This window comes from Hyla sarda, chromosome 2, assembly GCF_029499605.1.
Source record: "Hyla sarda isolate aHylSar1 chromosome 2, aHylSar1.hap1, whole genome shotgun sequence".
NCBI lineage: Eukaryota > Metazoa > Chordata > Amphibia > Anura > Hylidae > Hyla > Hyla sarda.
Genome location: NC_079190.1, coordinates 18,665,330 through 18,679,857, shown reverse-complemented (window position 1 = coordinate 18,679,857; position 14,528 = coordinate 18,665,330). Strand labels below are relative to the sequence as shown.

Here is a 14,528-nt window from a genome sequence, read left to right as displayed (position 1 = left end):
TTGTGCGGAGTCAGCGTACGTCTTTCCAGGCGGGGAGGACGGATAGGACAATCCTTCAGGAAGTGTTCGGTACCGGCACAGTACAGGCAGAGATTCTCCATGCGGCGTCGTGTCCTCTCTTGAGGTGTCAGGCGAGACCGGTCAACTTGCATAGCCTCCACGGCGGGAGGCACAGGAACGGATTGCAGAGGACCAGAGGAGAGAGGAGCCGGGGAGAAAAAACGCCTCGTGCGAACAAAGTCCATATCCTGGCGGAGCTACTGACGCCTTTCGGAAAAACGCATGTCAATGCGAGTGGCTAGATGAATGAGTTCATGTAGGTTAGCAGGAATTTCTCGTGCGGCCAGAACATCTTTAATGTTGCTGGATAGGCCTTTTTTAAAGGTCGCGCAGAGGGCCTCATTATTCCAGGAAAGTTCTGAAGCAAGAGTACGGAATTGCACGGCGTACTCGCCAACGGAAGAATTACCCTGGACCAGGTTCAGCAGGGCAGTCTCAGCAGAAGAGGCTCGGGCAGGTTCCTCAAAGACACTTCGAATTTCCGAGAAGAAGGAGTGTACAGAGGCAGTGACAGGGTCATTGCGGTCCCAGAGCGGTGTGGCCCATGACAGAGCTTTTCCAGACAGGAGGCTGACTACGAAAGCCACCTTAGACCTTTCAGTCCCCATCAAATTTATCCGGCAAGGATAGTCGTAGGCCTGAGGCGGCCACTCGCTGCGGAGGAGGTGCAGGAGCTGGCGGAGGAGTTGATTGCTGAAGCTGTGGTAGTAGCTGCTGTAGCATCACGGTCAGTTGAGACAGCTGGTGGCCTTGTTGCACTATCTGTTGTGACTGCTGGGCGACCACCGTGGTGAGGTCGGCGACAACTGGCAGAGGAACTTCAGCGGGATCCATGGCCGGATCTACTGTCACGATGCCGGCTGGCAGGAGGTGGATCCTCTGTGCCAGAGAGGGATTGGCGTGGACCGTGCTAGTGGACCGGTTCTAAGTCACTACTGGTGTTCACCAGAGCCCGCCGCAAAGCGGGATGGACTTGCTGCGGCGGTAGTGACCAGGTCGTATCCACTAGCAACGGCTCAACCTCTCTGACTGCTGAAGATAGGCGCGGTACAAGGGAGTAGACAGAAGCAAGGTCGGACGTAGCAGAAGGTCGGGGCAGGCAGCAAGGATCGTAGTCAGGGGCAACGGCAGGAGGTCTGGAACACAGGCTAGGAACACACAAGGAAACGCTTTCACTGGCACAATGGCAACAAGATCCGGCGAGGGAGTGCAGGGGAAGTGAGGTATACATAGGGAGTGCACAGGTGAACACACTGATTAGAACCACTGCGCCAATCAGCGTCGCAGTGGCCCTTTAAATCGCAGAGACCCGGCGCGCGCGCGCCCTAGGGAGCGGGGCCGCGCGCGCCGGGACAGGACCGACGGAGAGCGAGTCAGGTACGGGAGCCGGGGTGCGCATCGCGAGCGGGCGCCACCCGCATCGCGAATCGCATCCCGGCTGGAGGCAGTATCGCAGCGCACCCGGTCAGTGGATCCGACCGGGGCGCTGCGGGAGCGAGAGTGTAGCGAGCGCTCCGGGGAGGAGCGGGGACCCGGAGCGCTCGGCGTAACAGCTACTATAATACTGCTCCTATATACAAGAATATAACTACTATAATACTGCTCCTATATACAAAAATATAACTACTATAATACTGCCTCCTATATACAAGAATATAACTACTATAATACTGCTCCTATATACAAGAATGTAACTACTATAATACTGCTCCTATATACAAGAATGTAACTACTATAATACTGCTCCTATATACAAGAATATAACTACTATAATACTGCTCCTATATACAAGAATATAACTACTATAATACTGCCTCCTATATACAAGAATATATCTACTATAATACTGCTCCTATATACAAGAATATAACTACTATAATACTGCTCCTATATACAAGAATATAACTACTATAATACTGCTCCTATATACAAGTATGTAACTACTATAATACTGCTCCTATATACAAGAATATAACTACTATAATACTGCTCCTATATACAAGAATATATCTACTATAATAATGCCACCCATGTATAAGAATGCATTTACTATGATACTGCCCTCTTTGTAATAAGTTATCACTGTGCTGTAGGTATTTTTCCCCTTTCCTAATCTCCATTGTCCTGTCTTTTCTCTGCTCTTAGGCATCTCTATAGGGGACATCAGAATAGACAGCCTTGGGATACAGTTTTGTAGAAGAACATGGCCGAACATTCAAGAAGCTCATTGTAAGGTAAGATAATGGTTTAACACATTATATGGTTAAAGCCGTATTTTGTTATGTATTTGTATGGTCTATTTGTAGATGGTGCATTTCAAGGCCGTCCAAGAGAAGTGTCTGAAATACTAATGCTTGTGTCTTTTATTTTTGGTCCAAATGACACAACTTACCATCCTGAATCTGATAGTTTATTGCTTTAATTATACAGTGTGTATCCAAACGCCACATCCTAACTACCATTATACAGTCAAAATGGAGTACAGTTACATGATATACTATTCTCCAGAGCTGTATATTACTTATCCTGTACTGATCCTGAGTTATATCCTGTATTATACTCTAGAGCTGTACTCACTATTCTGCTGGTGGGGTCACTGTGTACATACATTACATTACTTATCCTGTACTGATCCTGAGTTATATCCTGTATTATACTCCAGAGCTGTACTCACTATTCTGCTGGTGGGGTCACTGTGTATACACATTACATTACTTATCCTGTACTGATCCTGAGTTATATCCTGTGTTATACTCCAGAGCTGTTCTCACTATTCTGCTGGTGAGGTCACTGTGTACATACATTACATTACTTATCCTGTACTGATCCTGAGTTATATCCTGTATTATACTCCAGAGCTGTACTCACTATTCTGCTGGTGGGGTCACTGTGTATATACATTACATTACTTATCCTGTACTGATCCTGAGTTATATCCTGTGTTATACTCCAGAGCTGTACTCACTATTCTGCTGGTGAGGTCACTGTGTACATACATTACATTACTTATCCTGTATTGACCCTGAGTTATATCCTGTATTATACTCCAGAGCTGTACTCACTATTCTGCTGGTGAGGTCACTGTGTACATACATTACATTACTTATCCTGTACTGATCCTGAGTTATATCCTGTATTATACTCCAGAGCTGTACTCACTATTCTGCTGGTGGGGTCACTGTGTACATACATTACATTACTTATCCTGTACTGATCCTGTAGTATACTCCAGAGCTGTACTCACTATTCTGCTGGTGAGGTCACTGTGTACATACATTACATTACTTATCCTGTACTGATCCTGAGTTATATCCTGTATTATACTCCAGAGCTGTACTCACTATTCTGCTGGTGAGGTCACAGTGTACATACATTACATTACTTATCCTGTACTGATCCTGAGTTATATCCTGTATTATATTCCAGAGCTGTACTCACTATTCTGCTTGTGAGGTCACTGTGTACATACATTACATTACTTATCCTGTACTGATCCTGAGATATCCTGTATTATACACCAGAGATGCACTCACTATTCTGCTGGTGAGATCACTGTGTACATACATTACATTACTTATCCTGTACTGATCCTGAGTTATATCCTGTATTATACTCCAGAGCTGTACTCACTATTCTGCTTGTGAGGTCACTGTGTACATACATTACATTACTTATCCTGTACTGATCCTGAGTTATATCCTGTATTATACTTCAGAGCTGTACTCACTATTCTGCTGGTGGGGTCACTGGGTACATACCGTACTTATTTTATGTGTGGTTACTGTATGGTAGTATTTCTTTATGCATGAATGAATAGAAAAAAATTTTTTATAGGAAAACAAAATGTGCATGTTTTGTGCAAGAGTTATCACCTGAAATCACCCTTTTTATGAGTTTATTTTGTTTTGCATCTATGTGCCGCATTATCATTATGCTTAATGGACCCAAATGGAATTCTTTGCAAATGGCTGTACTTCAAGTTTATTAACAAATTATGTACCAATCAAATGTTCCCTAAAATTACTGGGAACAAAAGTTACAAATTGAGCCTCCTCCGCCCCCTCCCAGCCTACCACCATCACCGAAATTTTGTGTCACGTTTATGTAATACAAGGGAACATGAAATACGATTGGGTACGATTTTCTATGTTCATAGTGAAGGCTCATTAATTCAACAGCTGTGACAAATAATGATGAAATATTCTAGATTATTGGAAGATTTCATTGACTGTCTGCTTTGCTGTGTAGCTTCAGACAACGTCAGCAGAGTCATTTCATTGTTATGGCCAAATCAACCCTTTAGTGACCGGAGTGCCTCACCTGCTCCTTTTTCTTTGGGAGGGGAACAATACTCTTTTCAAAACATTGCAGTTGCCATTGCAAGCTCACATACCCGGTCTATACAGTACAGTCTGCAATATGGCCGCCACTCAGGGAAGTTTTTAAAAGTAAAAATGTATTTTTATTTTATACATATTTATCTTCTCTTCTACAGAGTTAATAAAACTAAAACTACTTACCTGTGATACCTCTGTAATTTTTAATTGTTACTTTTTTTTTTGTTTGTGTGTGTGTGTGTTTTTTATTTATTTTTCTTGTTTCACACACCATTGTACATTTCCTGTCATGTCCCGGTCTGACTTCCTTTTGTCTCATCTTGAGATCACCCCTTTATGTAATCCCACTTGCCGCTAACATTTTTTGATATAATTTTAACAATCCGATGTGTCGCGGCTTTGTTTCTTTCCTCTTGTATGTTATGCTGTCTTTGTTATGAAGGCTGTAAAGGAGAAGACAAGATGATTATCAGTAATTATTCAAAATGAAAGGAGTTAAAGATTCCAGCTGAAAAAAGTAAATCCATTATTTCTGTTAAACAGGGCCGGCCTTGTATTGGATGAGGCCTTCTGTGGTATGTTGTGTCGCCATATAGTGCAACGTTGTGCCATGTGCAAATAATTATACCATATAATGCCTAATTGTGCCAAGTACAGTGATGGCCTCAACATACAATATTTTCAACATACAATGGTCTTTTCTGGACCATTGCAACTTGAAACCAGACTCAATATACAATGCTAAAGACAGTCCGGATCTGTGAAACGTGTCAATGGCTGGAAGATCTGACCAATCAGAATGGGCATTCACTGGTACAACACCTGTATAACTGAAGTGCATGCACTGACTGGATGTCTGGTAGCGCCCCCTACAGTACAGGGAGGTATTACATGTTCTGTACTCTTTACCTGTATTACTGAAGTGTATGCACTGACTGGATGTCTGGTAGTACCCCCTACAGTACAGGGAGGTATTACATGTTCTGTACTCTTTACCTGTATTACTGAAGTGCATGCACTGACTGATGTCTGGTAGCGCCCCCTACAGTACAGGGAGGTATTACATGTTCTGTACTCTTTACCTGTATTACTGAAGTGTATGCACTGACTGGTGTCTGGTAGCTCCCCCTACAGTACAGGGAGGTATTACATGTTCTGTACTACTCTTTACCTGTGTCAGGGTTAGCTGCTCCAGGTGGGGGCAGCTCCATTTTAGTTTTTTTAAGGACAATGCGTGCACTGTAGAGGACCCTGAAGAAGCTCCTGTCCTCTACATAGACAGTAATTTACAGCTCCCAGCAGATCTTTATTACGTTTACATATAAGGACTTGCTTTCTGTATTAGTTATCTACTTATTTTTCTTTAATCCTCACTTTTTTCCATTTTTGGGGCTTCAGAACCAATTATGGTTTCCACTATGGTTTCCATAGAGTTCTGGTCTCAACATACAATGGTTTCAACATACAATGGTCATCCTGGAACCGACTAATATTGTAACTTGAGGGACCACTGTATAGTTGGCTAAATAATATTACATAGTTTAGCTAACCTACAATTAAAAAAAAACAGACCATGCTTATTTTCTTCCCTAGATTAATAATGAGATGACTCTTGGGACTCTGCCCCAGTCTACACAACAAAGCTGCAAGGTAAACATCAGAAGATGTATGTCAACCTATTTCTTGTGCCACACAGTGTGTATATTAAAATGGGCAGTTTCTTTAAATAAAAACTTTTTATATCAAAAATTTTGATCTGTTGGGGTCTGAGTGTTCAGACCCTGACCAATCATGAGGAAAAGCCGGGAGAGATGCGTGCTTAGTGCGTTTTCTCTCTGTGACATGTGACCAAGATGAACTCATGAAGTAAGCCTTTGGGGCTGTCCGGGTCTCATAGACACGTAGCGGGGGCAGGAGTATGCCTCCTCGTGATCAATCGGGGTCTGAACACTGAGACCCTGACCAACAAAACTTTTCATATCTTCTTAGAACATGTCAAAAGTTTTTTCAATTCACAGGTACACTCTAAGGGAGAATTACATTAACGTGGTCTAAGTGGATAGGAGGTGCTCAACCCCAAGTGCAGTTGTGCACCTACGTTGGAGTGGAGGACCTGCACTTGTGGACCAAAATATGGGTTCACTCCTGTGGTAAATGTAAACAATGACATTAGCTAACCTTCAAAACTGATGTAAAATTGAGACATTAGCCAGTATATCCTTATATGAAAGACATACCTGAGCCCGCACCCCAGAGCCAAGGTTTCTCAAGTGGTACAGGACCTAACACTAAACCTACCGGGCCGGATAATAAAAAAATCAGGAACCAAATTACGGCAGCCTTAGGTCCGACTTTCAGACTGCTCCCCAGTTACCTCCAGTGTGGTCTAAGCACACATACAATGGGAGGGGGGAGACAAGCTACAAGCCCCACCCTGGTTGGTTCACTTATAGCCGGCTTCACAGGTGAATCCTTAATGCTACCCATTAAGATAAAAGGGTGCATTAGTATAAGCCTTAAAAAGCAGAATACCGGATTATAGTTACATGCAGGTGGTTGTAGTGGGAAACTCTCAACCCCAAGTGCAGTTATGCACCATCGCTGGGGTGGCGGTCCTGCACTTGTAGTCCGTTGCTAGGGATGATCCCCAGCAAAAAATGCATACAATGGAGGATGCCTGCAGACGGTTACAAGTACCACAGTGGCAACCTACACCAGATAAATGTGTATGGGGATGCGTAATTCACATTAAACAATTATATTAACGTGATCTAAGGAGATAGGAGGTGCTCAACCCCAAGTGCAGTTGTGCACCTACGTTGGAGCGGAGACATTTATTAAACGGTGCCCAAATGTTGCAAATTTTAGTGCATAAATGACGATGACGTAAAATCTTCTAAACGATCTGTGACCAAGAAGGGACGCGAACCCTCATTCTTCTGATGTGAAGTCAGATACCTTATCCGTTAGGCCACACAGGACAAATGGATATGGTGTCTGATCTTAGATCAGACGATTGAGGGTTTGAGTCCCTTCTTGTTCACAGTGGCATTTGGGATGTGGCCTAATGATTTAAATCCTTGATATATTATAGTGGTATATAACATAATTACATAAAATTCCTGTTAGCCCGGCACGTCGCAGCGATGTCCCGCCTCGGCCGTTGATAGGCTGAAGCTACGTGTGACGTGCCGGGCTAACAGGAAGTAAGAAGCAAACAGCCCGGCGACCGAACACCTGTACCGGAGCTCCTGGGACGCGTTGGCAGGTAAGAGAAAGTTTGTTTTCTTTTTTTTTGCAGCCCGGACCGGATAAAATAAGAAAAGTGCGCGCTGGACTACTCCTTTAATGTAATCACCTTTATATCACAATTCTATTACATCATAGTAACTTTTTTTGGTGAATCAAGTCACTTTTTGGTTCTTCTATTGGCCATTAACACCATAGAACAGCCATGTCCATGGAAGTTTCTATCGTTTACATTCTACGACCTTCTTTTTTTAGCTTCTGGCACGGGACCGGCTTCACGCTATAAAGCCATTGGCAGTCAGATGTCTTCGCATCACGCCCTGCAGAACAATTACAACAATATGAGCCTTTTATAAAAACAACAACAAAAAAAAGTTGGCCGCGGTCTGCGCCGGAATGTAATGTCCTATTTTCGATTTCTGGGCCTCTTCAACCCCGAAACATTATCGACTTGTCCAGATATACTTATCCCTTCATTATAGTCGTCTCTCTGTTCATGGCAGAGGCCACCAACGCAGTAAAAAAATAACCTGCCATAGTGGAAACAGTAAATTTGCAGATTTCCCATAGAAGGAAGAGGAAAAAAGATTAGCCGGCGATTATAGTGGTAGCCGTACGCCCTGCTACACCGTGATTGTGTGTAATTGTATTTACCACGCTGCCAGGAAAAGTCAAGAGCGCTGTGTAAACTTTTAAAGGAGCTGATTAAAAAGTCGGCGAGCGCCGCAGAGCATGCAGAACAGGAATTTCCATTGCGCGCATCTGGCATTTCATCAACGCTCTCACATTGACACACAAATCAGCTTTTGTTGTTATGTGAGAAATTTGGGATTATGGGTCCAGATGTACAGTACATTTACATTTTTATTAGGTTTGGTGGCTGGTTCGATTGCTGACAATCCTCTACTGACTGGTAGCCATTTGTGCTCTCCCTGTGCATGATGGGATGAGAAGCGATCAGTTCAATGGTGACATGGACAGTTCTTTTTTATTTTAATAATGTGATAAGTTACATTGTGAGAAAGATAGATAAATATGTAGATCGATCTATCAATCTTTCTATTTATCTCTCTATCTCATATCTATCTATCTTTCAATTCATCTATCTCTCATATCTATCTATTCATCTATCTACTTCTTGTCTTTCTTTCTCTCTCATATCTATCTATCTATATATCTAATATCTATCTTTCTTTCAATCTATTTATTTATCTATGATCAATAGATAGATAGAAAGAAAGATAGACAGATACAGTGGGGCAAAAAAGTATTTAGTCGGCCACCAATTGTGCAAGTTCTCCCACTTATAAAGATGAGAGGCTGTAATTTTCATCATAGGTTATAACCTCAACTATGAGAGACAGAATGAGAAAAAAATCCATAAGATCAAATCAAGTCTGATTTTTAAGTAATTTATTTGCAAAATTATGGTGGAAAATAAGTATTTGGTCAATAACAAAAGTTCATCTCAATACTTTGTTCTATCCCCTTTGTTGGCAATGACAGAGGTCAAACGTTTTGTGTAAGTCTTCACAAGGTTTTCACACACTATTGCTGGTATTTTGGCCCATTCCTCCATGCAGATCTCCTCTAGAGCAGTGATGTTTTGGGGCTGTCACTGGGCAACACGGACTTTCAACTCCCTCCAAAGGTTTTCTATGGGGCTGAAATCTGGAGACTGGCTAGGCCACTCCAGGACCTTGAAATGCTTCTTAAGAAGCCACTACTTTGTTGCCCGGGCGGTGTGATTGGGATAATTGTCATGCTGAAAGACCCAGCCATGTTTCATCTTTAATGGCCTTGCTGATGGAAAACTCACGATACATGGCCCCATTCATTCTTTCCTTTACACGGATCAGTGGTCCTGGTCCCTTAGCAGAAAAAGAGCCCCAAAGCATGATGTTTCCACCCCCGTGCTTCACAGTAGGTATGGTGTTCTTTGGATTCAACTCAGCATTCTTTCTCCTCCAAACACGACGAGTTGAGTTTATACTAAAAAGTTCTACTTTGGTTTCATCTGACCATATGACATTCTCCCAATCCTCTTTTCGATCATCCAAATGCTCTCTAGCAAACTTCAGACAGGCCCAGACACGTACTGGCTTTAGCAGGGGGACACATCTGGCACTGCATGATTTGAGTCCCTGGCTGCGTAGTGTGTTACTGATGGAAGCCTTTGTTACTTTGGTCCTAGCTTTATGCAAGTCAGTCACTAGGTCTGCCGCGGGGTTCTGGGATTTTTGCTCACCGTTCTTGTGATCATTTTGACACCACGGGGTGAGATCTTGCATGGAGACCCAAATCCAGGAAGATTATCAGTTTTCTTGTAAATCTTCAGTTTTCTAATAATTGCTCGCACAGTAGATTTCTTCACACCAAACTGATTGCCTATTGCAGATTCAGTCTTCTCAGCCTGGTGCAGGTCTACAGTTTTGTTTCTGGTGTCCTTCAACAGCTCTTTGGTCTTGGCCATAGTGGAGTTTGGAGTGTGACTGTTTGAGGTTGTGGACAGGTGTCTTTTATACTGATAAGTTCAAAAAGGTGCCATTAATACAGGTAACGAGTGGAGAACTGAGGAGACTCTTAAAGAAGAAGTTACAGATCTGTGAGAGCCAGAAATCTTGCTTGTTTGTAGGTGACCAACTATTTATTTTCCACCATTATTTGCAAATACATTTTTTAAAAACCAGACAATGTGATTTTATGGATTTTTTTCTCATTCTGTCTCTTATAGTTGAGGTATATCTGTGATGAAAATTACAGCCTCTCCTCTTTTTAAGTGGGAGAACTTGAACAATTGGTGGCTGACTAAATACTTTTTTGCCCCACTGTAGATTATAGATATGAGATGAGATAGATTAAATAGTTAAATAGTTAAATAAATGTATGGACAGATAGTTATGATATAGATAGATATGAGATAGACATTTATATAGAGGTAGACAGATTATTTCTATCACTAGGACAGTGTTTGGTGGAGGCATTGTGTCTCTCCAGTAGTCGGTGGCCGGTGATGTGTCGGGGATGACAGTCCGGCCCCTGATAATGACTGTGATTAATGTTTTATTTAATAGAAAGAGTGGCAACTGAAGTTTAAGTCACTCGGCCCGCGGAATCTTGGACTAATGGCCGTGAAATGTCATCTGTATGAGGGCAGACAGGCCGGGGAGTCATTTTTCAACTTAATGGCACTCGAGGAGAGGAGAAAGCTGTCAGAGGGGTTTTAGCTGAATTCTCGGGTAAAGAAACAATGCTTGTTAGATAAACGGCCAAACCTGAACTAAACTTCTACAGCCCGTATATCTCTGCCTCAATTACAAGACTAATGTTACGCCTAGCGCTCCGGGTCCCCGCTCCTCCCCGGAGCGCTCACGGCGCCTTTCTCCCTGCAGCTCCCCGGTCAGCGCTGACCGGGAGCGCTGCCCTGTCATGGCCGTTGGGGATGCGATTCGCACAGCGGGACGCGCCCGCTCGCGAATCGCATCCCAGGTCACTTACCCGTTCCCGTCTCCTGCGGTCATGTGCTGGCGCGCGCGGCTCCGCTCTCTAGGGCGCGCGCGCGCCAGCTCCCTGAGACTTAAAGGGCCAGTGCACCAATGATTGGTGCCTGGCCCAATTAGCTTAATTGGTTCCCATCTGTTTCCTGGCTATATCTAGTCTCCTCCCTTGCACTTCCTTGCCGGATCTTGTTGCCCTAGAGCCTAGTGAAAGCGTTTTTGTGTGTTTATACCCTGTGTACCAGAACTTTGCTATCTCCCCTGACTACGAACCTTGCCGCCTGCCCCCGACCTTCTGCTACGTCCGACTTTGCTTCTGCCTACTCCCTTGTACCTCGCCTATCTTCAGCAGCCAGAGAGGTGAGCCGTTGCTAGTGGATACGACCTGGTCACTACCGCCGCAGCAAGACCATCCCGCTTTGCGGCGGGCTCTGGTGAAAACCAGTAGTGGCTTAGAACCGGTCCACTAGCACGGTCCACGTCATCCCTCTCTGGCACAGAGGATCCACTACCTGCCAGCCGGCATCGTGACAGTAGATCCGGCCATGGATCCCGCTGAAGTTCCTCTGCCTGTTGTCCCCTCATGGCCCTCGTCCTGGTGTCACACTGCCCCGTGCCAGGTCTCGCCCTCTGCCCTCTCTCCCCATTCCTACTCCTGCGGTTCTGCCTGCCGTTGAGGAATCCCTCCATCCTTTCCCGGTGTCCTCATCCCAGGGGAGGCAGTTACCCGATAAAGAGAAGGGGAGACCTAAGGGGGGGGGTACTGTTACGCCTAGCGCTCCGGGTCCCCGCTCCTCCCCGGAGCGCTCACGGCGCCTTTCTCCCTGCAGCTCCCCGGTCAGCGCTGACCGGGAGCGCTGCCCTGTCATGGCCGTTGGGGATGCGATTCGCACAGCGGGACGCGCCCGCTCGCGAATCGCATCCCAGGTCACTTACCCGTTCCCGTCTCCTGCGGTCATGTGCTGGCGCGCGCGGCTCCGCTCTCTAGGGCGCGCGCGCGCCAGCTCCCTGAGACTTAAAGGGCCAGTGCACCAATGATTGGTGCCTGGCCCAATTAGCTTAATTGGTTCCCATCTGTTTCCTGGCTATATCTAGTCTCCTCCCTTGCACTTCCTTGCCGGATCTTGTTGCCCTAGAGCCTAGTGAAAGCGTTTTTGTGTGTTTATACCCTGTGTACCAGAACTTTGCTATCTCCCCTGACTACGAACCTTGCCGCCTGCCCCCGACCTTCTGCTACGTCCGACTTTGCTTCTGCCTACTCCCTTGTACCTCGCCTATCTTCAGCAGCCAGAGAGGTGAGCCGTTGCTAGTGGATACGACCTGGTCACTACCGCCGCAGCAAGACCATCCCGCTTTGCGGCGGGCTCTGGTGAAAACCAGTAGTGGCTTAGAACCGGTCCACTAGCACGGTCCACGTCATCCCTCTCTGGCACAGAGGATCCACTACCTGCCAGCCGGCATCGTGACAGTAGATCCGGCCATGGATCCCGCTGAAGTTCCTCTGCCTGTTGTCCCCTCATGGCCCTCGTCCTGGTGTCACACTGCCCCGTGCCAGGTCTCGCCCTCTGCCCTCTCTCCCCATTCCTACTCCTGCGGTTCTGCCTGCCGTTGAGGAATCCCTCCATCCTTTCCCGGTGTCCTCATCCCAGGGGAGGCAGTTACCCGATAAAGAGAAGGGGAGACCTAAGGGGGGGGGTACTGTTACGCCTAGCGCTCCGGGTCCCCGCTCCTCCCCGGAGCGCTCACGGCGCCTTTCTCCCTGCAGCTCCCCGGTCAGCGCTGACCGGGAGCGCTGCCCTGTCATGGCCGTTGGGGATGCGATTCGCACAGCGGGACGCGCCCGCTCGCGAATCGCATCCCAGGTCACTTACCCGTTCCCGTCTCCTGCGGTCATGTGCTGGCGCGCGCGGCTCCGCTCTCTAGGGCGCGCGCGCGCCAGCTCCCTGAGACTTAAAGGGCCAGTGCACCAATGATTGGTGCCTGGCCCAATTAGCTTAATTGGTTCCCATCTGTTTCCTGGCTATATCTAGTCTCCTCCCTTGCACTTCCTTGCCGGATCTTGTTGCCCTAGAGCCTAGTGAAAGCGTTTTTGTGTGTTTATACCCTGTGTACCAGAACTTTGCTATCTCCCCTGACTACGAACCTTGCCGCCTGCCCCCGACCTTCTGCTACGTCCGACTTTGCTTCTGCCTACTCCCTTGTACCTCGCCTATCTTCAGCAGCCAGAGAGGTGAGCCGTTGCTAGTGGATACGACCTGGTCACTACCGCCGCAGCAAGACCATCCCGCTTTGCGGCGGGCTCTGGTGAAAACCAGTAGTGGCTTAGAACCGGTCCACTAGCACGGTCCACGTCATCCCTCTCTGGCACAGAGGATCCACTACCTGCCAGCCGGCATCGTGACAACTAATAATAATAATCTTCATTTATATAGCGCCAACATATTCTGAAGCCATATACAATTGAGAGGCTACATGTCATATACCGACCTCATATTGTAATATCATATTCCAACTTCATATCCTGTCCTCATATCTCATCCTCATATCCCAACCTCATATCCTGTCCTCATATCTCGTCCTCATATCCCATCCTCATATCCCATCCTCATATCTCATCCTCATATCCCAACCTCATATCCTGTCCTCATATCTCGTCCTCATATCCCATCCTCATATCCCATCCTCATATCCCATCCTCATATACTGTCCTCATATCTCGTCCTCATGTCCCGTCCTCATATCCCATCCTCATATCCCATCCTCATATACTGTCCTCATATCTCGTCCTCATATCCCAACCTCATATCCCAACCTCATATACTGTCCTCATATCCCGTCCTCATATCTCGTCCTCATATCCCAACCTCATATCCCATCCACATATAATGTCCTCATATACTGTCCTCATATCCTGTCCTCATATCCCATCCTCATATCCCATCCTCATATACTGTCCTCATATCTCGTCCTCATGTCCCATCCTCATATCCCATCCTCATATACTGTCCTCATATCTCGTCCTCATATCCCAACCTCATATCCCATCCACATATAATGTCCTCATATACTGTCCTCATATCCTGTCCTCATATACTGTCCTCATATCCCGACCTCATATCCCGTTGTGGTAGGCCTCTGGGGTAGGGGTAATGCAGTCAGGGTATTGCTTCAGTATATCAGGGGTTAAGGTTAACCCTATAGTTCGTGATGCCAGGCTGAGGGCTAGTATGCTGAGATAATTCTCCGGCCTATCGCCGCCCTTCCCAGGAACGACAGGTGCATAGGAATAATGACTGAAGGTCCACAAGACAGTTGAACATGAAATTTAACCCCTGTCACTCGTGACGCCAGAGTGAGGGTTAATACGCTGAGGTAAATCTTAGGC

The 14,528-nt window shown here is 46.0% G+C and overlaps 1 protein-coding gene across 13 annotated transcripts in view; it reads left to right on the top strand.

Moving 5' to 3' along the window:
- The window catches only part of TENM4 (teneurin transmembrane protein 4), a 1,400,276-nt gene that overhangs the window by 261,491 nt on the left and 1,124,257 nt on the right, over nucleotides 1-14,528 (top strand). For all 13 annotated transcript variants that reach the window (XM_056561274.1, XM_056561279.1, XM_056561286.1 and 10 more), the window contains exon 2: nucleotides 2,206-2,294. The gene's annotated coding sequence lies outside the window, so the exon portion shown is untranslated. The remainder of the gene's footprint in view (nucleotides 1-2,205; nucleotides 2,295-14,528) is intronic.